At 42.7% G+C, this 26,905-nt stretch overlaps 2 long non-coding RNA genes across 6 annotated transcripts; both read left to right on the forward strand.

The window, feature by feature from the left end:
- Positions 1-572: 572 nt before the first annotated feature.
- LOC106560252 (uncharacterized) lies at positions 573-10,529 on the forward strand. 4 transcript variants are annotated; one of them, XR_006757149.1, is made up of 7 exons: positions 573-612; positions 903-997; positions 2,204-2,343; positions 2,487-2,578; positions 3,574-3,738; positions 9,590-9,719; positions 10,236-10,529. It is a non-coding gene; the product is annotated as an uncharacterized lncRNA (long non-coding RNA). The 4 variants fall into 4 exon arrangements; XR_006757148.1 differs by having other exon boundaries at positions 903-965; XR_006757147.1 differs by lacking the exon at positions 573-612 and having other exon boundaries at positions 619-997.
- Positions 10,530-11,390: 861 nt separating this feature from the next.
- Positions 11,391-15,862, forward strand: LOC123724399 (uncharacterized). 2 transcript variants are annotated; one of them, XR_006756934.1, is made up of 2 exons: positions 11,391-12,271; positions 12,660-15,862. It is a non-coding gene; the product is annotated as an uncharacterized lncRNA (long non-coding RNA). The 2 variants fall into 2 exon arrangements; XR_006756933.1 differs by having other exon boundaries at positions 12,748-15,862.
- Positions 15,863-26,905: the final 11,043 nt, after the last annotated feature.

A 26,905-nucleotide genomic window follows, 5' to 3' on the forward strand; every position in this document is an offset into this window, starting at 1 on the left:
TTAGTAAAGATGACGTAGAAGTCACCCAAGTCTCTGATCTCTTTACTGGAGCTGGTATAACTTAATGTACAAAGCACATTCAGCTTATGGTATATGGTACCAATATGGTATAGTCTGTCTCCATTCTCATGAGGAAAGTAAATAGCATTATAAATCAGGATAGGTAGTAACTGTGTGTGTGTGTGTGTGTGTGTGTGTGTGTGTGTGTGTGTGTGTGTGTGTGTGTGTGTGTGTGTGTGTGTGTGTGTGTGTGTGTGTGTGTGTGTGTGTGTGTGTGTGTGTGTGTGTGTATATATATGCTCAATGAAATAATATAATTACAAAGTTAGAACATTTATCAACACAATTTTAACAGTACATGACATACATAATAAGTATGTTGTTCACTGCAACAATATCAGCTTGTCTCAAATATAACATGAAGCAAAAAGTGTTACAACACATCTCCTAGTACCACTTTATATAATATTTCTTATGATCTTCAAAAATGAAATATGTTTGTATTCAACGTGTGCCTTGCGCAAACGTGTGTGTTTGTATTCAGTGTGTGACTGTCAACCCTCAGATGGACAACAAGGTGGGCGAGGTCGAACGTATGTGTTGAGAAGCTTGGTGAGTTGTTGACATTGGATAGAGATTGAAAAGTGATAGTTCAGCATTTTTGTTGTTGATATTATTCAAATTCGTTTATTCAAATTACAGGAGACGGAGGATGTAGATTATAAATAGTTTTCTTGGTTTTGTAACTTTCTTTTTGTGTCCAGTTAGTGTAATTTATTTCAATTTGCCTTGCTAACTTCAGTTACCAGCTCGAGTGTGCAGTTTTCGCCGCCAACACTACCACAAATTTCGTTGACTTTTTGTTGAAGAATGTATTTAATTCTCTTGGGTACACGGAAAAGGTGCGATTTAAAACCGAGCGTTGACCTCTGCCTGGGATTAGTTTCATGAAGAAGGATGAAAAGGTGAGGGCGTTCAGTACCAACTGGTATCAAAGGTAATTTTTGGTGACAACATGATTCCATGTGTGTTATTTCATAGTGTTGATGTCTTCACTGTTATTCTACAATGTAAAAAATAAAGAAAAACCCTTGAATGAGTAGGTGTGTCCAAACTTTTGACTGGATCAACACCCCTGCGTTTTGGGGCATGCAAGAACTGGCATTTAGAGGACACGAAGAGAGGGAAAGTTCCGTTAACAAGCGGTAATTGCACGTTACGATGCTTTACTCGCTGAACATATGGAACGCTCTACTGTATTTTCTGGGATGTAGAAATCAATTCAGAATGATTTGATTGCTTCCATCGCATCATCCATTAATAGTTAGATTAAAGAGGTTGACGCAGCGCATTTTTCCGCGCGCGCTTAAGTAGGCTTTTCACTTTGCTCCGGTATTTATTTAGCAAAGATGATACTAGATAATCGCTCCGGACAGACAAGCAAAAGCTCGTTACATAAATGTTGCAGCAGCCTAGGCTACACCTAAACATTAGACATCTAACATGCTGTATGGGATGAAAACGAGACCATTTTTAGGTCTGATCAACTGTAGGCTACTGCATACAGCCTATGTGCGCTGTCTATTTGGTCAGGGTAACGTTATGTATTTCTAGTCAATTTGTGTGTCAGTAGAAAATGTGATAAAAATTGGGCTGGTATACTGCCTATATGTTTTCAATCTAAAGTTATTAACTGGAATGAATCCATCAACATAAAAATGATGACAGATGTGAGTACATGTTTTAGAAGGTTCTACAGTTGCATGCAGTTGGCCTGCATGACATTCAGGGCCAGGAGTTTTTTCCAGTTTTATACCATGTGACCTGATTAGGAAAAACTAATCCCATCATAGCCCTTATAAAACCTTTTTACAACTGATTAATCACTGTCATACCTTATAGGATCCAGAGTTTTCCTGGTTAGGTTAACAGATAAGGAAAAACTCTTGGGCCAAGGGGATAAAAATGGCCCCCTCCACTCTGGGACCCAGTCTGCTTCCAGTTGTCAGTTATCGTCAGTTATGTGGATGATCAGGGCTTTATTCAGGAACATTTCTTGGGCTACTTTGATGTGTCAAGTGGGCGAGATAGTCTGTGTTTAACTTAGTCAGCATAGTCTGTGTTTAACTTCATAGAGAAACTCGTTGTTCAAACCTACAATGGCGCAGCTGTAATGAAATGTATCTGGTATTTGTATTTACAGCTAAGTCCCCTCCTGTTCCCTGACTAAGTGATGACCACTCCACTACCATTATCAACTCTCTCCTGCCATGAACTGAAGCCACGTCTCATGTGCCCGCTCATCCACTGGCACATTTTATGTTTCCTCTCTAAGCACTATGGGTACCCCTATCAATTTTCAAGTCATTCACGTACACAAACACAATCATATTATTGCACATCAATGATTTTACTCCTTGCTTGGACTAACTCATTCTTAGGTATTTTGTCTAACTGTGTAGTGTTATTGTTTTTTGTCTTCCCAGTCAAATCCTGCATTGAAGTCAAAACTCTGAACACCTCAACTCATGCCTCATACCCTCATTCAATCACTGCTGTGGTCCCTTCCCAAAACGGTGTAAGTAGCCCTCTCATTCCCATTCCTCATAATATTGTACTATAAATGTCTTTATTAAATGCTTTAAGTTAAAATAATTACTCTTTGACGATTTTTTTTTTTTTTTAAACACACTTTGACGTCTCCGTGTATTCCGCGCCGCAAAACACCAGTCTCAATGTCAACAGTGAAGAGGCGACTCCGGGATGCTGGCCTTCTAGGCAGAGTTCCTCTGTCCAGTGTCTGTGTTCTTTTGCCCATCTTCATCTTTTATTTTTATTGGCTAGTCTGAGATATGGCTTTTTCGTTGCAACTCTGCCTAGAAGGCCAGCATCCCGGAGTCGCCTCTTCACTGTTGATGTTGAGACTGGTGTTTTGTGGGTACTATTTAATGAAGCTGCCAGTTGAGGACTTGTGAGGTGTCTGTTTCTCAAACTAGACACTCTAATGTACTTGTCCTCTTGCTCAGTTGTGCACCGGGGCCTCCCACTCCTCTTTCTATTCTGGTCAGAGCCAGTTTGCGCTGTTCTCTGAAGGGAGTAGTACATGGCGTTGTACGAGATCTTCAGTTTCTTGGCAATTTCTCACATGGAATAGCCTTCATTTCTGGAATAGCCTTCACTTAGGAAATTTCTAAGTGACCCCAAACTTTTGAATGGTAGTGTACATAGGAAACCACATGAGCATGTTGTGCTTGGCTGATCTAAGCAGGATATTTTGGAAGATAGAAAATAAGATATAAGGGAGTTAGCTTACCAGTTCTTATTTTGTTTTCTGGAGAGAAAAACATTTGAGATGAGATCTAGAATGATTAATGATTTCATTTCAAACACAGAGGGTAAGTAAATAAACTGTTAATCTCTGGAGAACCATTAACCATTTTCCATTACTGCATAACATTACATGTAACAATATTTAAGTTTTCATTATCATAAATGAGGTCAAGATTAATCTAATGTGGGATAAATATTTTTATAGTAATTCATCACTATCTCTTTTTCTCTCGCTCTTTGTAGTCCAGCTCTGATCCAATGCAGTGTATGGAGAGCAGTGCCCCCTGCTAGTTGATCGTCAGAACAGCTGCCAATGACTGGACCTGGACCAGGTCAGCATTATCTCCAGCTGGACAACTGGACTGGATCAGGTCATCCTCTACAGCTGGAAGAGCAGGACCACACCAGGTCAGCACAAACACTCAACACAAATATTAGTCTCTAAGCTTACAGAGAACGACCCATGTACGATCACACAGGAACTGTGACCGTTCCCCAACACACACGGCCATGTGCTGTAATCCCTGTGTACACACACAGATACGATCTCGTATAGCCCCCACGATGCACACATAAGCACAGACAGACACAAAGACCCATAACACAAGCTGTAGAACACGCTCTGCGTAGAGACAGGAATGTAACCAGCCCTTAAAGTGAGATCTGCTGTGGAGAAACCGGAAAAGTATTTGAATAAAAGGAAACCATTCTTCCAGGTCACAGTGCTTTTCTGGCTCCTCTGAGGCTCCTTCTCTATCTGCTATACTGTGTATTTCTGTGCGGTTTCTTGTGAAACCTTTTTAAGAGCAGGAGGACTTACTATACTGTACTATCATACAGATCAGCACTAACTAAGCAAACAGAACTTACACTGAGTTTGGATGAAACTCCAGATCTATGCAACTAACAGGTCTATCTGTACTAGTTAGCACGGTGATGATGTATCAGATGCCCAGGGTGCATATAGTATGTTGAAGTATGAAGCACAGAGGGGTATACAATACAGTATGCATCATGAGGGGAAAGCTACATAGTGTACATGTACAAATAAAAAATACTGGTCTGTTTATTTGAAGGACACATATGCTACTGGTCATTTGAGGAACAAGTAGTATGTTACTGTCATTAAGATATCTGAGATCCCACGGAGATCAGTAGTCTTTATTAGAGTTGCTCTGTCGCAGTCAGGGGAAATGTCAAGCCAAAACATTGGAGGTCCATCTTTTTCAGCCAGACGTTTTTCAGTCCATCCCAAAGAGAGGCTGTACAGGAAAAGCCCCATAAAACCCTCTTAGAGAGATGTCCAGAATCAACAGCACATTATAGCTTGTCAAAGAAGAGGTTGAGGAATATATTTAACATTTAAGTCATTTAGCAGACGCTCTTATCCAGAGCGACTTACAAATTGGTGCATTCACCTTATGATATCCAGGGGGGGGGGTTAGAAGGATTACTTTATATGAATGGGTAGAAATGAACACGCATAAGTCTACTCACACACAGTCTAAAAAAGGTCCATGGAGTTTTTAATCAGGTCTACAGTATATGGAAACATAAAAGTAAATACATTCAAATGGTCAAACTAAAAACCATGACCTTTACCCTACAAACTGTATGAAGCCACATGTAATTCTGTCTGTACATCATGTTCTTATGACACAATCAAAGACTTAGAGTGTTACACAATATTACTTAAAGAATCCAATGACTACCAGGTTCCAGAAGTCAATATCCAAAGATTTTCAGAGGGTATTTTTGTCATGAATACAGAGACTACCCTTTTGTGGCCAGAGTAGTATATTGCACCCGCTAAACCCAAGATGCATGTTGGTGTAATACACACTAATAAACACCTGAGGGCAGTCAAAGATTATATGCTATCAAGCAAACCAAGGTTGCTGTGTCCTAGTGATGGAACGCTGTTCAACCCATAGAGATAGATAGAGGACTCATCTTTGTATCTGTGCCATTATCGCGTCTGTGACAAAATGGGCAGTGCAATTGTGGCTATCTCCATTTTAAGCAGTGGAGGCTGGTAGGAGGAGCTATAGGAGGACTAGCTCATTGTAATAGCTGGAATGGAATTAATGGAACGGTATCAAACATATGGAAACCACGTTTGACTCTGTTCCATTTATACCATTTCAGCCATTACATTGAGCCCGTCCTCCTTTAGCACCTCCCACCAGCCTTCACTGATTTTAAGGTAGTCAATTTTCTTCTTCGCGATTGGCTAATCTCTCCCGATGACATGACTCCTGAAATTCTGCTAATTTTCTCATAGATGAAACATTTGATCTCAATACCCAGAACTAAAATCTGTTACAGAGTGGACACCTTTTTGTAGGCTTTGCCCTTTGCCAAAGTTTCAGTTAGTTATTGTACAGGCGCACTTCACAGAGTAGGCATTCTCTAATGTAAATATTCAAATACATGCTAGAATGCACCAATACGATCTCGCTAGCTCTTGCTTGGTTCTGCCCACTATGATTAATATGCTCAAATTGGAAATGACACGCTGCGGTCTATCTTGGGTTATTTACAACAAAAAAACATGTGAAACAAGAGACTGCAGGTTAGTGTTTAGTGAAGTTGAGGTCTCTCGAGGTATCTATTTACAGTAAACACACTGTGACGATTGTCCTATGTCCACCTTCACCGTCATAAACTGAGGAACGCTCAACTCTCTTATAGCGAGGCGGAGTTGAGTTTTGATAACTGGTCACGGGATTTGCTAGCAACAACATTGAGTTACCATCAAACGATTATTGTGAAAATGCCTGGTATGTTCTAAAAGTTTTTATTAAAAGCATGAATTTCAACACCCTGCTGAAGGACCGCAGTTGTACAGGACAAACATAGGTTAGGCTACAGGTAAGCATGTTCCAAATATAAATTTTTACAAGAATCAACTGATGGTGACTCGATGTTGTTGCTATCAAATCCCGCAACCAGTTATCAAAACTCAACTCTGCCTCTATATAAGAGAGTGGAGTTGAGCGTTCCTCAGCTAACCGTCACCTGAGCTTATAGCAGCACGAAGTATGGCTGATAGAGGTGCTGCAGCACCCCCTGTTGGTGAGGTGGTAAAACGGCACAAATTTGCATTCTTGATATATATGACAATGGGATTTGGGTAGGTGAGAGAAAAAAACATGGGATATTAATATATGGGCCACGTTCTGCATGGAGAGTTCTCAGCTCTGTTTTGTAAGTGGTGCGCTCATAATATGCTCTTATCTATTCAGTTGGGGATTTGGAGTTGGACACATGCTCTGCTGTAAGATCCCTCTAGCCCTCTCTCCCTCTTCTCTCACCCTTGTGGTGGCTATCAAGTGATCTGGAGCAATGCTCGCAATACTTTTCCACTTCTATTTTCTATTAGTTTATAATTCTAAACTTGGCGAAAAGGAATGGGAACAATATCAAATTAGGAACGTGTCATTTTCTCACCCTCGGCTCACAGGCCTGCTCCTGCCCATGCCAAACACGTAGATGTACTAGCCCACTAGTCTAGCAAGGAACACAGTGCTGGACGTGGTCCAGTGAGTGGTGCTTTCCACCTGCTGGTGCTGGATTGAGGTAAGTGGTCCACGATGGATCGCATAGCTGTCCATTTGTGCTCAGTTTTAATAGGCACAATCTTAGTTACTAGACAACACTCATCTCGTTATCTCTCTCACACACACACTGTAATTATGCAGTACAAAGAAATGTGCGCTCTGTTAAAAATGGTGTATTCCTAGGTGGCATGTGAGTTTCAAGTTGGGGAACGCTTACAATTTATATTACCATTTCTACTGATCTGCGTGCCGTTTATGATTTTCATATGGGCATTTTTGTGTTTCATTTTAATGATATAATGTTTTTGTTTCTCAATCATTGTCACATGGTTAATAATACAAATCTGAATTAAAATGATAAAAGTCTAACTGTAAAATTTCCACTAATGCCAGAGCACCAGCCTCTGCCATTTGGACACATTGATTCACCTTGAGCCATTGACAGCTAAAGAAATGAGGGCATGGAACTAAGAGCCTAGGCCAAAGTAGCAGTAGGCCTATAACTTCCATTGTCAACTAAATAAAAATACAGAAAAACAGAAAATATCCAGATGAAAATGCAGGTTCTTTCAATTGCATTCATCTCCCAATTCCGCCTGTCTACCTCCCTTTCTATCTGTCTTGACTTGAGCGATCACTAGTGAAGTGCAACATTGTAGCCTATCAAATCAGTCAACTAGGTCCGACCCAATGACCGTATGAAGGTCCTGCCGAAGCTGTCGCAACATTGTATCAACTAGCCTATTCCGGGCCCTCAGAGTTCACGGAGCCAGTGGGAAATGTGTTCAGGTATTTTATGATATATGGGTTCCTCAGAGCATTACATTTTGCTCTCTCACACTGAGGCCTGGTGATTATCAAGGTCATTTTTTAAAACTGACTTTGTTGACTAACTGTGTGAAAAAAAAGACTGAGAAGCTCAGCTTAATAGTGGTAGTGAGTTAAGACAATCAAAAATCTGACTGCTGTCCCTCGTAGCAGTGGTGTGTGTGGTAGTCTGTGCCTTGACTCGTAGCCATCGCTGTAATTATTGAGATATTGTGGCATGTGACCACATCTTCTGGAGGATCTTCTCTGTTAACGGGCATCCTTGGGCTGTAGTGGTTACTGGATCTGGCTCGGAGAACCATGAAAAATATGGGTCGGTTGTAGAATTGAAGGACCATGAAAAATATGGGTCGGTTGTAGAATTGAAGGAGCATTAAAATATGGGTCGGTTGTAGAATTGAAGGAGCATTAAAATATGGGTCGGTTGTAGAATTGAAGGACCATTAAAATATGGGTCGGTTGTAGAATTGAAGGACCATTAAAATATGGGTCGGTTGTAGAATTGAAGGAGCATTAAAATATGGGTCGGTTGTAGAATTGAAGGACCATTAAAATATGGGTCGGTTGTAGAATTGAAGGACCATTAAAATATGGGTCGGTTGTAGAATTGAAGGAGCATTAAAATATGGGTCGGTTGTAGAATTGAAGGACCATTAAAATATGGGTCGGTTGTAGAATTGAAGGAGCATTAAAATATGGGTCGGTTGTAGAATTGAAGGAGCATTAAAATAGGGGGAAATTGTAGGTGCTGGTTTTAGGCCGGTAGCAACCACCACAGTGTGTCTGTCCAGAACAGGAGGAAGCAGTATTCCATGTTAAGGAGGTTTAATAAATGATCCACACACACATGAACATCCAACACCACTCTGACAGTAATTGTGGTTATTGAAAAGCACACACAATAATATATCAGACAGACAGGGAGTCAGCCCACAGGATTTTCTTTCTCAGCAGGAGAGAAAAACTGGTAGTGCTCATCAGGATGGGGAAAGCACGTTTCTGACCACACAGTGTGCTGGGGTCCTACACTAACTGAAACAGAAGTCCCAGGAATCTAGGTCACTGATAGGCTGAAGGAGATGTGGTGATAAGTAGTCGGTGTGACCTTAACCAATAAGACACTAACAGAAGTGGGGGTCATCTGAATGGGAGGCTAAGCTGCCAGACTAGAACTAACCAGAAGGGATGGCTAGAATCACCCAGAGCTATCTAACAATACAAATGTGTATACTTTCAAGCTGAAAAGTGAATGACTATCTGAAAGGGTTGCTAAACAATTGTTCCGTCTGTTTCTAACACACAATCACCATTCCCAGCACAGCTGACAGATGTTGGGTGAGGTGAGATGTATTGTTACATCACCTCTTGGACACCAGATGTTGACCTCAGCTAACCCCTCTCAGCACATCAATAATAAATACATAGTCTCGCTCATATCTCATTCACTGTGTACAGCTACTTGCAACATTATTGAAATGTTCCTTAGCTGTCATGAAAGTGATCATCAATGATCTAAGACAGTCCTCTGGCATTAGCATAATGTTTGTTGTTGCTAGTTAGTTGCATCCGAGTTGTGCAGCATGTGTGCTTTAATAGCTGGGTCTGCTGCATGTTGAGACAACCTGTCCAGAGATGAGATTCCTAAAACCTACGTAGCACTGAGGTCATTTTAAATCCATTGGTAGGAAATGGATGAACAATGATCTTATTGCCACAAATGTTTTGTCAAACTCACCCCAGTGTTAACACTGCTGCATCCTCCCTATACAATGTAATGTACATACAGTAGTTATTGGTTTGAAATCTATCTCTGTTTGTAGGATGAATCTAAATGACAAAGGCCAATGACTCTTTCCATTACCTTTCAGTGTTCTCCCAGCAGCATCTGCTCTTCCAGACCACACAGAGCATCTGGAGCTCAGAGACACCTGTCATCATCATTGACCTCCGATCCCCAGCTGGAGCGCCGCTCTGGAAACACTGGGGAGGGCCCTGCCGGTAACAAACACACACACACTAATCAAATTTAATTGGCTATAATCGTGTAATGTAGAGGCTAATACAATGGTTTTGAAAGACAGAATCAGAGAACATGGGTTGTGTGTGACACTGTCTTTGTGTATCTGTGTGGGTGGGTGTTTTACAGACACTCCCATATGTGTGTCTGCTGCTGACAGGCCAGACTAATAGGCAGTCTGTTTTTGCCTACAGTAAATATCTACTCCATGGAAAACCAGATGTGTGTGTGTGTGTGTGTGTGTGTGTGTGTGTGTGTGTGTGTGTGTGTGTGTGTGTGTGTGTGTGTGTGTGTGTGTGTGTACATTATTCAGTGAGAGCTCCAGCACCAAGTGTCTGCTACATGTCGATGTAAGACAAAAATGTGCCCGAGTAACACTGCTGCATCCTCCCTATACAATGTAATGTACATACAGTAGTTATTGGTTTGAAATCTATCTCTGTTTGTAGGATGAATGTAAATGACAAAGGCCAATTACTCTTTCCATTACCTTTCAGTGTTCTCCCAGCAGCACCTGCTCTTCCAGACCACACAGAGCATCTGGAGCTCAAGGACACCTGTCATCATCATTGACCTCCAGCTTGAGCGCCGCTCTGGAATATTAGGAGGGTGTTCTTAATGTTTTGTACACTGTGTATATATACAAACGTATGTGGATACCCCTTCAAATTAGTGGGGGTTTGGCTATTTCAGCCACACCCTTTGTTGACAGGTATATCAAATTGAGCACACAGCCATGCAATCTCCATAGGGAAAACATTGGCAGCAGAATGGCCCGTACTGAAGAGCTCAGTGACTTTCAACGTGGCACCATCATAGGATGCCACCTTTCCAACAAATCAGTTGGCCAAATTTCTGCCCTGCTAGAGCTTCCCCGGTCAACTGTAAGTGCTGTTGTGAAGTGGAAAAGTTTAGGAGCAACAACGGCTTAGCCGCCAAGTGGTAGGCAACACAAGCGCACAGAATGGGACCGCCGAGTGCTGAAGCGCGTAGTGTGTAAAAATCGTCTGTCCTCAGTTGCAACACTCACTACCAAGTTCCAAACTGCCTCTGGAAACAACGTCAGCACAATAACTGTTCGTCAGAAGCTTCATGAAATGGGTTTCCATGGCTGAGCAGCCGCACACAAGCCTAACACAAACCATGTGCAATGCCTAGCGTTGGCTGGAGTGGTGTAAAGCTCACCGCCATTGGACTCTGGAGCAGTGGAAACACGTTCTCTGGAGTGATGAATCATGCTTCACCATCTGGCAGTCCTGATGGACGAATTTGGGTTTGGCGGATGCCGGAGAACACTACCTGCCCCAATGCATAGTGCCAACTGTAAAGTTTGGTGGAGGAGGAATAATGGTCTTGGACTGTTTTTCATGGTTCGGGCTAGGTTCCTTAGCTCCAGTGAAGGGAAATCTTAACACTACAGCAAACAATGACATTCTAAGCGATTCAATGCTTCCAACTTTGTGGCAACAGTTTGGGGAAGGCCCTTTCCTGTTTCAGCATGACAATGCCCCTGTGCACAAAGCAAGGTCCATACTGACCTCAACCCCATCGAACACCTTTGGAATGAATTGGAACGGCTAGTGCGAGCCAGGCCTAATCGCCCAACATCAGTGACTGACCTCATTAATGCTCTTGTGGCTGAATGGAAGCAAGTGCCTGCAGCAATGTTCCAACATCTAGTGGAAAGCCTTTCCAGAAGAGTGGAGGCTGTTATAGCAGCAAAGGGGGGACCAACTCCATATTAATTCCCATGATTTTGGAATTAGATGTTCGATGTGCAGGTGTCCACATACTTTTGGTAATGTAGTGTATATTCAAAGTGTTATGTTTTTACTCTCACAGTTAGCCTGTAATGGCAGCTATATACACTCTTCAGCTTGAAATATTATTGTAAAGTCTCAGGTAAATACCAATCTGGGTCCTGGAGAGCTACAAGGTGTGCAGGCTTGTTTCAGCCCAGTACTAATACACCTACTACCTAAGACAGTGAGACTAATGTTTTCCCCAGTAGGGGGTGTGGCCTGGATGCATTACATCTTTAAGAACGCTATGACTACAATGGCAGAGGTCTTCTCCTCAGTTACTGTACTCATGGCTCCCGTTCCTGAGCTGCTGCTGGCCACTCTGGATGATCTGCTCAAAACAGAGCTGAAGAGAGTCTAGTGGTTCCTGAAAGGTTTAGAAGGCTTTTGTTGCATCACAAAAGGCCAGCTGGAGAATGCTAACAGATAGACTACAGTGGATAAGATGGTGGAGACCAAGGTATTGAGGGAGCTGTGAAGATCTCACTGGAAATCCTGAAGATTAACCAGAACCAACTGGTTGAAACAGTAAAGAATCAGTACGATGAGGGTGAGACAACAGAACCAGCAGGTTAGAGGATTAAAAAAAAAGTAAGATGACAACTGCACAAACAAATAACAGGACACTGATTTTTCAGACTAGACAACCAAACAAGAACATTTGAACTAAACAAGCTGTCTCTCTCTTTCTCTCTCAGCCCAGAGTGCTTCAGAGGTTCTAGATGTCAGAGGTAAGCCGTATGAATTAACACAACAGCACCCAGAAGGCAGAATTTGACAGGTGACGTCATTATGATGCCATATTATGGTTGCAAACTTCTGGTTCAGAAGACGTCATATAACCAGATATCAACCAGGTAAAGATGGATTTTTTCATGACAACATCAAGACATCATGGGAAAGAAGTCATATTTTGGTTGTTATCTGGTCAGATAACCAGATTATTTTCTGTTGGCCAAAAATATATTTTAAAAACAACCTGACCAAAACACATAATAATGATATTATTGCAAGGCCCTATTATTGCACTCTGACTAATCCAATCCAGACACACACAAACACATACTATATAGTAATCATGACCGTAAAATAAAGAATAAACTTTGATTTTCCTTGCAGACAAAGACAAACTGAAAGTCTAAATAAGTATGGTTGTATATGAGGGGACTTCAAAGAAGGGGAATCTGTCTAAATCTATCTAAACCAGATATACAGTGATCTCCATGTGATTGAGAGGGCCTGGGGAAGGGTCAGAGATGAGCATGAGGTCATACATCTGGAATCCAGAACACCAGCCACAGGAGAGACCGCTATTGAAGCCAGCCGATGTTCAAGCCCATGGGAAAGACTGCCTCTGTTCAGAAGTTTATTCACGACTGGGCAGAAGGAAAAGATCTTTCCACAAAAAAAGATCATTATGTAGGGGAAAACAACTGTGATTGAACTGCTTCATGAATTCTTCCCTAAAATGAAACCAATCAAGACTATGACGAGAAATTCTAAAGTTCTGTTCATATTTGATGGTCTGGATGAGTGTCGACTCTCTCTGGACTTAAAAAAAAGGCTCTTGGAATCACGTGACCCTTGAACAAGATGGCCGCATGAACTGAAAGCTCTGCACAAACTGAGAGCTCCGCACAAGTCATTTCCAATTCTTAATCTTACCTCCACTTCAAGTTAAACCCCATTAGCTTTAGTAAGAAAAACATGGCGGCTACAAAAGGTGACATTACATGTGACATTTTTACCTGGACTCGAGCAATATCTGCGGAAAAAGCCTCCAAGAAATAGCTAGCTTCAGAAAAAGCTAGCGCCTCTTGCGAAGACATCCTTTCTTAGCTTAGATCCCAACGTACATAACTCAACATCAAACTAGATGCCATTAACTCTCAGAACAGTGGGATAGGGGGCAAGGCGACAACCCTGGAAAATGCCTTTCTTGGCATCAACAACAAGATAACCATCAACGTGGGGCGCCTGGATGAGGCAGAAGGGTGAATCCTATCCATGGAAAACTCAATGGTACATGCCATGGAAACAACAGCATCTGGCAGACGCCATGGAAACAATAGCATCTGCTACCATGGAAACAACAGCATCTGCTGAAAAGAAAATAGAGCATCTGGAAGAGAAAACAGAGGACCTGGAAAATAGAGGGTGAAGGAATAACTGTTCTATTAAACCTGACTGTAAAAGAAGAGGGAAACATACCACTGATCCGCTACCTGCAAGACAAACTTCCCGAGTGGATCTCAAGAGAGCTTACCGAGTACTGAGGCCCTCACCAGCAGCCAGACAACCACCGCGCCCAATCACCATACATTTCCTGAGATTCACCAACAAGGAACGAGTCCTACAGACGGCGACAATCAACACCATTACAGTGGGAAACACCAAACTCACTTTACACCAGGACCTGTCAGCTGGAATACGCAGAGAGTTTGACGAGGTGAAGAAACACTTCAATGACCGAGGCATCTTCAGGGGATTCAAATACCAAAACGAGCTCAGGATTCTTCACCAAGGAGCCCTGCGACACTTCAAAACTCCCGAAGAGGCAAAATGTTTTTTGAAGGACAATCCTGGCCACTGAGAAATGGACCAACGACTAAAAGCGATTTACTGTTATTATTAATGGAGGTAAGACGACATATAGCCCCCATCCAATTACCCACCCACCCCGCTAATGTCTATTTTTTTTTATTTTTTTATTTTAGCTGAAAGATGGATAGGCCCTATAGCTTATCCTAGGCCTTCTAATGTTTGTGCCTACTTGTTTTTCCTCTTTTAGGTCAAGTGAGAAAATTAAGCATTTACAGCCTGTTATCTTGTCTGTAGAACATATAGGCTAATTGGCAGAGATAGAGATCAGATACTGTCAATTTATATTAGGCCTATAGCCTATTCTTTTTATTTGTATTCATCATTTTCACACAGGCCTTCACCATTGATAGCCTGTCAATTACGACACATCTACAGACGTAACGAAAGGCTCAGTGTGTGAATTTTTTGCCCATGGTTATGACCGCCTTATCCTGTTGATTATTTTGTTTTAATAATAACAAACAACTTATCCTATAGATGTCATTTAGGGATTTGCTCTCTCATTTCTGTTTTATTAGTCCAAACATTTAGGCCTATGTCCTTTGGGGGATGTATTTGTAGGCTAGGCTATTGATTTTATTCACTTCATTTCTCCATTTCTTTTTTACTGTGGATGGGGGCTATGTTGTCACACAGAGGATGAGGCATTTTTTTCTCTCTCTCTCTCAGAAGACGTTGTGCGTTGCGAACCGTTCATGTTTTTCGGAACACAGAATTGTGACTGATCCGACAGGAACACAGAATTGTTAACAGATCCGACAGGATATGTCGAGTTGTTGTTTGGGAACTTGGATTAGGTGTTCAGAGAAGGTTATTTTATGTACACTGTTTCTTTTTCTTTTATGTGATCGCAGCTGTAACTATTCACCTATACTGTCACACCCTGATCTGTTTCACCTGTCTTTGTGATTGTCTCCACCCCCCTCCAGGTGTCGCCCATCTCCCCCATTATTCCCTGTGTATTTATACCTGTGTTCTCTGTTTGTCTGTTGCCAGTTCATCTTGTTTGTCAAGCCAACCAGCATTTTTGTGTTAGCGCCTGCTTTTCCCCAGTCTCTCTTTTCTCGTCCTCCTGGTTTTTTAACCTTGCCTGTCCTGGCCCTGTACCCACCCGCCTGACCACACTGCCTACCCCTGACCCTGAGCCTGCCTGCCGTCCTGTACCTTTGCCACACCTCTGGATTACCGACCTCTGCCTGACCTGAGCCTGCCTGCCGTCCTGTACCTTTGCCCCTGTTGCTGTAATAAACATTGTTACTTCGACACGGTCTGCATCTGGGTCTTACCTTGATACCTGATATATTCCCAGAGATGACTTGCACTAGAGTTCGATTACTGTTCGATGACGGTGACTAGTACCTTAAATCTACTGACATGAAACTGCCATGGACTAGGTCATGCAATAAAATGGTATAAAAAGGAAAAAATGGACATTGCGCTATTACAAGAGGTACACCTCTGTGGTGCTGAACATGCTAAACTCCGCAGAGCTTGGGTGGGACAGGTGTATTTCTAATCTTTCAAATCAAACAGTAGAGGCACAGCCATACTTATCCATAAGCATGTTCCATTCATAATTGACAAAAACATATCTGATCCGGAGGAGAGATTTATTCTGGGTCAATGTATGGGCAACCAATTACTATCTTAAATATACATGCCCCTAACACAGATACTCCTGCTTTCATGTCGAAAATAAAAACCCTGTTCAATGAGCATTGTGTTGTCTTTGGAGTGCTGGCTGGAGGTTTTAATTGTACCCTCAACTCAACTGGACAAATCATCTCAAGTCCCCACCACAAACCCTAGATCAGCGAAGATGTTGAACTCTCTTACTAAAGAGATGGGACTGATAGATATCTGGAGAGAGACTAATAGCTCATCTATGGACTATACATACTACTCCAATGTCCATAACACCTACTCTCGTATAGATTACATTTTTATCCAAAAGATTTTCATTAATTCTACCACTTACACAATATGACCCATAGCACTTTGTCTGCGTCTGCTTTGACCTCTGTAAAAATATCCCGAGGTCAAAGAGCTGGAAATTCAACACCTCCATGCTGTCAAACGAAGCATTCCAAACATTGGTTACTACATGGATAGACAACTACACACAAGACAGCAAAGACTCTCTTGTTTCTCTGGCCACAATGTAGGACACTGCCAAAGCTACACTGAGGTCATCTAATTGCATATGCTTCCTCTAAGAAAAAAGCAATGGAAGCACACAGGTTAGATCTTGATGGAGCTGGAACGCTGCGAAAAAGTACCTAAACAATCCCCAGACAGCGCCTCCTAGAGTCAATTTAACCTGTTGGGGATAGGGGGCAGTATTTGCACGGCCGGATAAAAAACGTACCCGATTTAATCTGGTTACTACTCCTGCCCAGTAACTAGAATATGCATATAATTATTGGCTTTGGATAGAAAACACCCTAAAGTTTCTAAAACTGTTTGAATGGTGTCTGTGAGTATAACAGAACTCATATGGCAGGCAAAAACCTGAGAAGATTCCTTACAGGAAGTGGCCTGTCTGACCATTCCTTGAGCTTCTTGACTCTGTTTATTGAAGACTGAGGATCTTTGCTGTAACGTGACACTTCCTACGGCTCCCATAGGCTCTCAGAAGGCGGGAAAAAGCTGAATGATGTAATTCCAGCCCCAGGCTGAAACACATTAGCGCTTTTGGCAAGTGCTCTATCAGAGGACAATGGGCTGAGGCGCGTGCACGAGTCGACCCCATGTTTTTATTTTCTATCGTCTTTGAACCTAAACACAGATTCCCGGTCGGAATATTATCGCTTTTTTACGAGAAAAATGGCATAAAAATTGATTTTAATCAGCGGTTGACATGCTTCGAAGTACGGTAATGGAATATTTAGAAATGTTTTGTCACGAAATGCGTCGTGCGCGTAACCCTTATTTACCCTTTCGGATAGTGTCTTGAACACACGAACAAAACGCAGCTATTTGGATATAACTATGGATTATTTGGGACCAAACCAACATTTGTTATTGAAGTAGAAGTCCTGGGAGTGCATTCTGACGAAGAACACCAAAGGTAATAACATTTTTCTTATAGTAAATCTGACTTTGGTGAGTGCTAAACTTGCTGGGTGTCTAAATAGCTAGCCCTGTGATGCCGGGCTATCTACTTAGAATATTGCAAAATGTGCTTTCACCGAAAAGCTGTTTTAAAATCGGACATATCGAGTGCATAGAGGAGTTCTGTATCTATAATTCTTAAAATAATTGTTATGCTTTTTGTGAACGTTTATCGTGAGTAATTTAGTAAATGTTTAGTAAATTCACCGGAAGTATGCTAGTTCTGAACGTCACATGCTAATGTAAAAAGCTGGTTTTTGATATAAATATGAACTTGATTGAACAAAACATGCATGTATTGTATAACAGAATGTTCTAGGTGTGTCATCTGATGAAGATCATCAAAGGTTAGTGCTGCATTTAGCTGTGGTTTGGGTTTATGTGACATTATATGCTAGCTTGAAAAATGGGTGTCTGATTATTTCTGGCTTGGTACTCTGCTGACATAATCTAATGTTTTGCTTTCGTTGTAAAGCCTTTTTGAAATCGGACAGTGTGGTTAGATTAACGAGAGTCTTGTCTTTAAAATGGTGTAAAATAGTCATATGTTTGAGAAATTGAAGTAATAGCATTTCTAAGGTATTTGAATAACGCGCCACAGGATTCCACTGGCTGTTACGTAGGTGGGACGATTTCGTCCCGCCGACCCTAGAGAGGTTAAAGCAGCCAAAGCCAAACTATACTTGGGGATAAAAACAAAAAAGTTGTATTTACTAAACAGATACCATGAGTATAGCAATAGGCCTACCAGATTGCTTGCTTACGCATTTTTTTAAAGCAGTCAGAGCAGTCAGGCCATCCAAACAGCAGACGACGAGGACATTTATGATCCAAATAACATTTCATGATTTTTACAGCAAATGAGATACTTCTGAGAGAAAACATACGGTTGCAGAACTCGGTTCCTTCCGAGAGGGAATCTCGCTCTCAAAACTATCAGAGACCGACCAAGAAGATCTCAACTCCCCCTTCACTCCTGAGGAAGTCCTATAGGCAATTCTCTCCATGCCACCTAACAAGTCCCCAGGCCCAGAGAGTTCTACAAAGCTTTTTGGCCCCAGTTTAGCCCTATTTTTATGCCAATGCTGGATGATTTTTGCAAAAACGGAGCTCTCCCAGACTCTATGTACACAGCCCACATTACAGTGTTGTTAAAATGGAGCTCTCCCAGACTATGTACACAGCTCACATTAGTGTTGCTCAAAAAAGACAAGGACCCTCTATCCTGCTCATCCTGCCGGCCCATAAGCTTGTTGGATTTCCACTATAAAATAACTGCCAAATTGCTCACCAAAAGACTAAACACTCTCCTTCCCAAAATAATAAAAGCGGACCAAACTGGATTTATTAGAGACCGGTACTCTTCTGATAACATTCACCGTCTTTTTGATATTATAGTTCAAGTAAACTCACAGAAGACCCCTGTCCTGCTGTCCTCACTGGATGCTGAGAAGGCGTTCAACAGGATGGAGTGGAGCTTTCTGTTCTCAGTCTTAGAAAAGTTCAATATGGGCCCAAACTTTATTAAATGGATTAAGTCGCTATATTCTCATCCAAATGCCATGGTGTCTACTAACGGTCTTTGGGACGGGGCACAAGACAAGGATGCTCGCTGTCCCCCCTGCTTTACGTTTTGGCGGAGTTGATAAGGAGCAATCCAGGTATTATGGGTGTTTCTGCAGGCGGCCTTCAGCACAAGATTTCACTCTATGCGGATAATGTCTTGCTCTACATATCCAACCATGAGAACGGCAAGTTGTCAGGATATAAGATACATTTGAACAAATCCATTGTTTGTCTTCTCAATCTTCCACTCACCAGCTCTATGAAGACATTCTGCCCGATCCAATGGAAGACACAGGGGTTTCAACACTTTGGGATCTTTGTAACACCAGATCTGAATTGCCTTTTCAAGGAAAATGATCTCCCACTCCTGAATCGAATCGGGAATTATCTCCGAACCTGGATCTCCCTCTCAATTAGCTTAGTCAGAAGAATCAATGTTATCCGTATTAACATCCGCCCTAGATGTAATTATTTATTTTAGATGCTCCCATGCTATCTCCCTGTCACATCCTGACTAGCAGAGGGAGCAATTGGATTAGTTTTGGTCAGGATGTGACAGGGTTTTTGTGTGTGTGTGAATGGTTGTTGGTGATTAGGACTCCCAATTGAAGGCAGGTGTGTTGAGTTGCCTTTGATTGGGAGTCCTATATAGGAGTGTGTGTTTTTCTTTGGGGTTGTGGGTAATTGTTTCTTGTTTAGTGTGGTTGCACCTGACAGGACTGTTGGCTGTCAGTTTCCTTGTTTTTTTGTTTTTGTATAGTGTTCTTTCCAATTAAATTGAAGGATGAATACTAACTCTGCTGCATTTTGGTCCTTTCCTGAAGACAGCTGTGACAGAATTACCCACCAAACCAGGACCAAGCAGCAGAGGAACGAGGAGGAAGGATGGACATGGGCAGAGCTAAGGAGGAGCGTTTCCAGGGCGATGGAAGAGTTTAGTAAACTCGAGAGGCAGCCCCAATATTTCTTTTTGGGGGGGGGGGCACAAGGGCAGTTTTGCGGGGCAAGAATGGAGCCCCAGGCCAGCTCCCCGCACTAGCATGGAGGTGCGTGTCTCCAGGCTGGCACGTCCAGTACCAGCCCCACGCATCAGGCGTCTAGTGTGTCAGCCCAGCCTTGCCAGTCAGGAGTCGCCAGAGCTGCCTGCCAGTCAGGAGTCGCCAGAGCTGCCTGCCAGTCAGGAGTCGCCAGAGCTGCCTGCCAGTCAGGAGTCGCCAGAGCTGCCTGCCAGTCAGGAGTCGCCAGAGCTGCCTGCCAGTCAGGAGTCGCCAGAGCTGCCTGCCAGTCAGGAGTCGCCAGAGCTGCCTGCCAGTCAGGAGTCGCCAGAGCTGCCCGGGTCTGCCAGAGCTGCCCGACTGCCCGGGTCTGCCAGAGCGGCCCGACTGCCCGGGTCTGCCAGAGCGGCCCGCCTGTCCTCCGGGTCTGCCAGAGCGGCCCGCCTGTCCTCCTGGTCTGCCAGAGCGGCCCGCCTGTCCTCCGGGTCTGCCAGAGCGGCCCGCCTGTCCTCCGGGTCTGCCAGAGCGGCCCGCCTGTCCTCCGGGTCTGCCAGAGCGGCCCGCCTGTCCTCCGGGTCTGCCAGAGCGGCCCGCCTGTCCTCCGGGTCTGCCCGAGCGGCCCGCCTGTCCTCCGGGTCTGCCCGAGCGGCCCGCCTGTCCTCCGGCCCAGCCCGAGCGGCCCGCCTGTCCTCCGGCCCAGCCCGAGCGGCCCGTCTGCCAGGGTCAGCTCGAGTGGCTCATCTGCCCGGCGCAGTGGACGATGCCGAAGGTGGAGCAAGGTTTACGTCCCACACCTGAGCCACCTCCAGGATAGGTGGGTTGGGGAGGGAGGGTGTAGCACAGTGCCGTCGTTGACGGCAGCCACCCTCCCTTCCCTCCCTTATTGTTTAGGGGTTATTGTTTATTGGTTTTGTTGGGGTATTGGGGATTTTTTGTTGTGTTTTCTTTTTGTAAGGTGCATTACGGGGTCTGCACCTTGAAGGGGGGGGTACTGTCACATCCTGACCAGCAGAGGGAGCAATTGGATTAGTTTTGGTCAGGATGTGACAGGGTTTTTGTGTGTGTGTGAATGGTTGTTGGTGATTAGGACTCCCAAATGAAGGCAGGTGTGTTGAGTTGCCTTTGATTGGGAGTCCTATATAGGAGTGTGTGTTTTTCTTTGGGGTTGTGGGTAATTGTTTCTTGTTTAGTGTGGTTGCACCTGACAGGACTGTTGGCTGTCAGTTTCCTTGTTTTTTTGTTTTTGTATAGTGTTCTTTCCAATTAAATTGAAGGATGAATACTAACTCTGCTGCATTTTGGTCCTTTCCTGAAGACAGCTGTGACACTCCCAGTTAATTTTTTGAAAACAACCAACCAAAGCATCACCAAATTTATATGGGGCAATAAAAAACCTAGGATCAAGTTCTCCACTTTATCGAAACCTGAATCTAAGGGTGGTCTTGCCCTTCCCTGCCTTCAATTGTACTACTGGTCTGTCCAAATCCGCAACATGCTAACATGGATCACAAACAGGCAAAACTCAATGTGGATTCATGAATAACTTTAGTGAAGTGGGTAACATAGCCAATACCTTTGTGATTTACAACACCCTACTAGCATGGAAGGACTAGGAAATATTGTGGCATTTCCTCCCAGATATGCTCTCACTCACCTATAGTATGCAACCCAGACTTGCCAAAATCCCTGAGTGATGCCAACTTTCATCTTTGGCATACTTTAGGGATCAGGACCTTTTCAGACCCGTTTCATCAGAACACAACTACACTGAAATCCTTTCAAGAGCTCTGCAGTGAATTCAATGTGCCAAGATCCAAAACAATGTAATATCTTCAAATTAGACACGTAAATTCCTCATTCACTTCCAAGGGGAGGTTTAGAGCTCAGCTGAACGAAGTTAAGACCCTTCTTGTTACAGCACAACCCAGCAAAGGCAAAATCTCCTATATCTATAGACTCCTTTCTGAGAATGTGGACTCCTCCTTTACTCCTTTGAAAATAATCTGGGAAAAGGATCTTGGTCTGACTATCAGTGATGAGTTATGGGCGGATGTTTGCGACAGGGTATACTGCTCCTTTACTAATGTAAAAATGAAAGAATCTAATTACAATTTCTTTGTACAAATGTTATTACACACCAGTGAGACTCCACAGAATCAATACAGACATTTGTCCTGATTGTAAAAGATGTACCTTTTGAAAGTGGAACCTGTATGCATGTATGTTGGAGTTGTAGAGAGATTATCAGATTTTGGTAATCTATACGTACTGCTGCATACAAAATTCTAGATGTACAGTTTGGTATGACCTCTGTCTCTATCTTCTTAATGCCCAGCAGGACTTTGTTCTTGATCCAGACAGAGAAAATGTGTTTATGACTATCACATACTTTGCTAAGAAATGTATTCTCCTACTGTGGGCTTCTAATTCTTCTCCTACATTTAAAATATGGATTGACCAGATTGTTGACTTTCTTCCTCTTGAAAAGCTCACTTATGACCTCCGCAAGAGACAGCCCAGGTTTGATAGACTCTGGTCTCCACTACTCAACTATATTTCAAATTGAGTGAATGGGGAGATTTGGGAAATGAGTGTATATACAGTTGAAGTCGGAAGTTTACATACACTTAGGTTGGAGTCATTAAAACTCGTTTTTCAACCACTCCACAAATTTCTTGTTAACAAAATATAGATTTGGCAAGTCGGTTAGGACATCTACTTTGTACATGACACAAGTCATTTTTCCAACAATTGTTTACAGACTGATTAGTTCACTTATAATTCACTGTATCACAATTCCAATGGGTCAGAAGTTTACATACACTAAGTTGACTGTGCCTTTAAACAGCTTGGAAAATTCCAGAAAATTATGTCATGGCTTTAGAAGCTTCTGCTAATTGACATCATTTGAGTCAATTGGAGGTGTACCTGTGGATGTATTTCCTACCTTCAAACTCAGTGCCTCTTTGCTTGACATCATGGGAAAATCAAAAGAAATCAGCCAAGACCTCAGAAAAAAAATTGTAGACCTCCATAAGTCTGGTTCATCCTTGGGAGCAATTTCCAAATGCCTGAAGGTACCACGTTCATCTGTACAAACAATAGTACGCAAGTATAAACACCATGGGACCACGCAGCCGTCATACCGCTCAGGAAGGAGACGCGTTCTGTCTCCTAGAGATGAACATACTTTGGTGTGCAAAAGTGCAAATCAATCCCAGAACAACAGCAAAGGACCTTGTGAAGATGCTGGAGGAAACAGGTACAAAAGTATCTATATCCACAGTAAAACAAGTCCTATATTGACATAACCTGAAAGGTCGCTCAGATTAAGGTTTGCAACTGCACATGGGGACAAAGATCGTACTTTTTTGGAGAAATGTCCTCTGGTCTGATGAAACAAAAATAGAACTGTTTGGCCATAATGACCATCCTTATGTTTGGAGGAAAAAGGGGGAGGCTTGCAAGCCGAAGAACACCATCCCAACCGTGAAGCACGGGGGTGGCAGCATCATGTTGTGGGGGTGCATTGCTGCAGGAGGGACTGGTGCATGTCACAAAATAGATAGCATCATGAGGGAGGAAAATTATGTGGATATATTGAAGCAACATCTCGAAACATCAGTCAGGAAGTTAAAGCTTGGTCGCAAATGGGTCTTCCAAATGGACAATGACCCCAAGCATACTTCCAAAGTTGTGGCAAAATGGCTTAAGGACAACAAAGTCAAGGTATTGGAGTGGCCATCACAAAGCCCTGACCTCAATCCCATAGAAAATTTGTGGGCAGAACTGAAAAAGCGTGTGCGAGCAAAGAGGCCTACAAACCTGACTCAGTTACACCAGCTCTGTCAGGAGGAATGGGCCAAAATTCACCCAACTTATTGTGGGAAGCTTGTGGAAGGCTACCCGAAACGTTTGACCCAAGTTAAACAACATAAAGGCAATGCTACCAAATACTAACTGAGTGTATGTAAACTTCTGACCCACTGGGAATGTGATGAAAGAGATAAAAGCTGAAATAAATCATTCTCTCTACTATTATTCTGACATTTCACATTCTTAAAATAAAGTGGTGATCCTAACTGACCTAAAACAGGGAATTTTTCAGAGGATTAAAAGTCAGGAATTGTGAAATACTGAGTTTAAATGTATTTGGCTAAGGTGTATCTAAACTTCCAACTTCAACTGTACATGTTGTGTAAAGTGCTGTAAAAACTCATTATTTACCTGTCTCGGTTAAAGCTGAAAATAGCTAACATGATCACAGATAGTGCTGCTGCAAATTTGTTTTTTGTTTTGTTTTTTATATTTTATTATATTATATATGTCTTCCACATCTGTGAATGTGTTTTGTTTGTTTGAAAAACGTTAAACTTTAAATAAAAAAAGAAAGCTCTGAAAGACAACAAAAAGCCAGCCTGGCTGGACAAACTGATTGCGAACTTCATCACAGGAGAGCTCCTCTCCTCTGCTCTCATCTGGATAACCTCACGACCTGCAGCAGCCAATCATATCCCTCGTGAGCACATTCACCAATGGACAGAGGTACGAGGGTTCAATGACCCACAGAAGGAGGGGTTACTTCAGGAAAAAAATCAGTGATGTGGCCAGCAGCATCTTCAACCATTTCAAGTCCTCAAGGAGCCTCTACATCATGTCACAGTCTTCTGTTGGATTTTAGCCACTGTTCTAGAGAAGCCATGTTGAAGCAGAGAGTGGAGAGTTTCCCCAAGTTTCCCCAAGACTGATTGAGGCGTTCTTACACATCCTGATCTTTCAGATAGACAGGATGAGAACAGATATTTGTTCCTTAGGAAGTCCTTAAACGTTGAGTGCTGGCATTCTGCCTGCTGCTGAAGGGACATCTGATCTTCTACAAGGATGACCTGAGAGAGTGTGCCATTGATGTCAGAGAGACATCAGTGTACTCAGTTTTGTGCACCGAGCTGTTTGAGGTGGAAGGGAAGATGAGTCAGAAGACAATGTTCAGCTTTGATCATCTGAACATCCAGGAGTGTCTTACTGCTGTGTATGTGTTTCTCACATTCATAAACAGCAATGAGAACCCAGTCAAACCAAAACTCCCTTGTCAAACTTTTGAAATGTGTGAAACACCAACCTATGATTAGGACAAGGCCTTACAGAGTAACAATGGACACCTGGACCTGTTCCTTCTGGGCCTCTCACTCGAGTCCAATCAGACTGCCCTACACGGCCTACTGACACAGACAGGAAGCAGCTCACAGACCAATGAGAAAACAGTAAAATACATCAAGAAGACAATTAGGGAGAATCATCAATCTGTTCCACTGTCTGAATGAGCTGAATGACCGTTCTCTAGTGGAGGAGTTCCAAAGCTACCTGAGCTCAGGAAGTCTTTCAAAAGACAAACTCTCACCTACATAGTGGTCAGCTCTGGTTTTTGTGTTGCTGACATCGGAAGAGGAGCTAGATGTGAAGAAATACTCCAGATCAGAGGAGGAGCTTCTGAGACTGCTGCCAGTGGTCTTAGCCTCCAGAACAGCTCTGTGAGTATTTATTTATTAGACATTTTGCAGGAGGAAATATCTTGAGATACACTATCTTGTTTTCAAGGATCCAAATGAAAAAACAAACAAACAAACAGTACAAACAATACAAACAATACTTAGTAACAAGAATAAAATGCCAACTTGACAGTCGTTGGACCTGGGTTTGAGTCCCGATCGGGGCTACCCCCTGAATTCACTACAATATTCTTCCATGGTTGGTTTCATTGACTCGAGTCAGGACCTCTAGAATGTATTTACTCTTATTTAGGCTGAATCAGTGTAACCTCACTGTCACGCCCTGACCTGAGAGAGCCGTTTTTCTCTGTTTGGTTAGGTCAGGGTGTGACATGGGGTGGGTATTCTATGTTTTCTATTTCTTTGTGTTTAGCCGAGTATGGTTCCTAATCAGAGGCAGCTGTCTATCGTTGTCTCTGATTGGGAATCATACTTAGGCAGCCCTTTTTCCCACCTTCAGTTGTGGGATCTTGTTTTTGTACAGCTCAGTGAAAGCCTGCAGAACGTGCCGTTCGTTTTCCTTTGTTTGTTATTTTGTTTGGTGTTCTGAGTATAAATAAAATTGAATCATGAGCACTTACCACGCTGCACCTTGGTCTCCTCCTTACGAAAACCGTCGCACTCACAGAGAGATGCTGTGAAGTGTTGGACTCAGCTCAAACCCCTCCCACCTGAGAGCTGGACCTGAGTAATAATGACCTGCAGGATTCAGGAGTGAAGCTGGTCTCTGCTGGATTGGAGAATACACTTTAAACTGGAGACACTGAGGTCAGTTACTATGGAATATCATAATGCACTAGATATTGAGAACAGCATTATAACTTTCTCACACACACACGCATATGGAGTCAAATCAGACTCTAAAGTCAAGCGTGCGCGAGATGGCGCTGTCGAGCAAGATTAACCATTGCAAGTAAACACTCGAGTCGAAAGCACAGAATTTGCTAGAGCAAGCAAAGGAGAGGAGTCCCACGAGTGCACAGGCCAGCGGGTGGCACGCATATAAAACTTGACTTTGAGCGAGCAGAAGATCATTGCTGCAGATCAAAAAGAAAAATGTCTTAAACAGAAAAAATGAAGAACTGTAAGCAAGGAAACGTGATTCAAATTTGTACATTTTTTATTTGAAAGCATTCAATTGTCTGCCAACAATAGTCACATATCTGTGTCAAGTTTTCGCTCCCAATTTCTCAAGTTGCTCTCTCAAGTCTTTTTAAAATATTTTTGTATAATTATTTATTACAAAAAACACAAGGAAGGGGTAACAATAAAGTATTAGAACATGAAGGACAATCAATACAGCATCAAGACACTATCAAACATGTATCAGTCTTTCCGCAACAGAGCCATCCTCATGTGTGAGGGTGCGTGTGCATGATAGTGATATAAAATATATGTCATAGTTTCCTTTTTCATGATCACAATCTTGTGAAACCCGATCCCTCCAAAGTTCCCCAATAGCTGCCCCTCAACCATTCAAGACCCCTCCCACAGTCCCCCCCCGGAAGATAAAAAAAAAAAAAATACAATTCATTCCATT

Source organism: Salmo salar, chromosome ssa10 (assembly GCF_905237065.1).
Source record: "Salmo salar chromosome ssa10, Ssal_v3.1, whole genome shotgun sequence".
In the NCBI taxonomy this organism is placed as follows: domain Eukaryota; kingdom Metazoa; phylum Chordata; class Actinopteri; order Salmoniformes; family Salmonidae; genus Salmo; species Salmo salar.